The sequence below is a fragment of the Rhinopithecus bieti genome, unplaced genomic scaffold, assembly GCF_001698545.2.
Source record: "Rhinopithecus bieti isolate Rb0 unplaced genomic scaffold, ASM169854v2 scaffold_54883, whole genome shotgun sequence".
NCBI classification, from domain to species: domain Eukaryota; kingdom Metazoa; phylum Chordata; class Mammalia; order Primates; family Cercopithecidae; genus Rhinopithecus; species Rhinopithecus bieti.
The window spans coordinates 33,947-36,081 of record NW_016821221.1 but is presented as its reverse complement, the minus strand read 5'-3'; positions in this window follow the sequence as shown (position 1 = coordinate 36,081).

Genomic DNA, 2,135 nt, shown 5'->3' with positions numbered 1-2,135 from the left:
ATGTTCTAGGTGCTTTGCATGTTACCTCATTTAATTCTAACAATACTATAATGTTGGGAGTATTCTCTTCATTTAAAGAGAAGAGGACACAGACACACATTAAATTACTTGCATTTAGTGGGAATATAGCTCTGGCCAATGCCAAATCTAGTCTACTTTCCTTTCTACCACATAGCCTATCTTCAATGTCCACATTTTAATGCAGATGCAGACATGTGAAGTGGCAGCATGAGTTTCGCAGCAGAATTCCTTTCCTATCAGGAGATGAGTGGCTTATTTAATGATGACCAAAATATGAGGCATTATCTGGCTGAAGAAACTAATCAGCCTGGGAAAAGGCAGCATTGAGATGGAAATGTACTCCAGACTGTCAGCCCATGTGACACAGAAAACAGTAGTCAGTATTTCCCAGCAGAGACCTTAGGAATCTATTCTGCAGAACAGAAAAGATTTGTATGTTTCTTGGCTGGTGGGGCGTGAGAACCTGGGAAGATTTAGAGGAAGGAAATGAAGTCACAGGCAGCACCAGTACAGGTATCCCAACTCACTGAAACAGTGGCTACCAGGTTCTGTGGGAGAATTCTCCTAACCTGGGTTGGAGGAGAAGACCCCAAATATGTTTTTCACATGGTAATATACCTTTACCAGACCCCAATAACTCTTCTCTAACAAGAGCTGCCACTGAATAATAATGAGAATCAAATTCCCGAGTATCTGCTCAGTACATGGCTATCATTTGCACAGGTCAGTACTGATGACCTGAAAGGGAAGTTTTAGGAAAAAGTTGTTACTGTTCTGGGATAAATGGCAGTGAGTAGCACATAAAAGAAAATGAATTACTTTCTGGGCCACGATGCAGTGTCAGTGCTTTTCTTCTGGAGAATGAACACTCTGTAAACTGATCCGTGTTACTGGGATTTCGTGGATGAAAGGCAATGACATGCATTTAACATTCCAGAAACTACTAAGCACTTTTCTTTCATTATTTCATGTGAGTGTATTTTGACTTTATACTGTTGAGTTCCAATTAGGGAAAAGGATTCAGTGGTGGGGGAGCAGAAGAAAGCAGAAAGAGACAATCTTGGTACCCACCTATTACAATTATCCCTATTTTACAGCTTAGAGCAACATGTTTCAGAAAAGCTGACACTTGTAATGTCAAATAGCCAACAAGCGGTGAATCCACACTATGAGATCCCAGGTTTTTCACTTGTAAGCAAGGATAAGTAGATGTAATTATTTCTTTGATCAAAATAAGTTACAATCATGATAGTGTGAAAGGAAAATATCTTGGACCCCCCCAAATCACTAAACTGTCAGAAAAATTTCAGCTAGAAACTGCTTAAGGCAAACCTGCCTCCCATTCTGTTCAATGTCATCCCTCTGCTTACTGAGATAAATGCCTGTCTGAACTCCTCCTTTGGAAAGCCTAATCAGAAACTCAAAAAAATGCAACTGTTTGTCTCTCAACTACCTGTGACCTGGAAGACACCTCTCCACCTTGAGTTGCCCCACTTTTTCTTCAAGTTGTTCCACCTTTCCAGACCAAACCAATGTTCATTTTACATATGTTGATTGATGTCTCATATCTCCCTAAAATGTAAGTAAAAAATGTATAAAACCAAGCTGTGCTCTGACCACCTTGGGCACATGTTGTCAGGACCTCATGAGGCTGTTTCACAAGTGTGCATCCTCAAACTTGGCAAGATACAGTTTTTAAATTTTTTTGACTAAAACAGTTATTGCAACAGAGGCTATTTTTGTTTTTTTTTTTTATGCAACAATGTAGTTTAGAGACTTAGAAATGTACTAGTTTTAAAAAAATTAAGTGCACTGTAAAAGCATCATGTGGTCTAGCCTCATAATAATTCTTCCTTTTTGGAAACCCAGGATAAAGTGGGCTCTGCCCAGAGCTTAGAGATCCAGTTAAAAAAAAAAGAAAAAGATGCTCTCTATTTAAGTAAAATTGGTCTCTGTATACAATCTAACAATAGTTGCATTTTGAATTTAGTAAGGTTATCATAACTTCTAATCCTGTGACTTTAGGCAGTCTAGTCCACAGGCAGTAAGGAGGTTTGTTTTGGGAAATGACTGCTATCACCTGTGTTTCAAAGCTAAACTATTAACTACGTTCC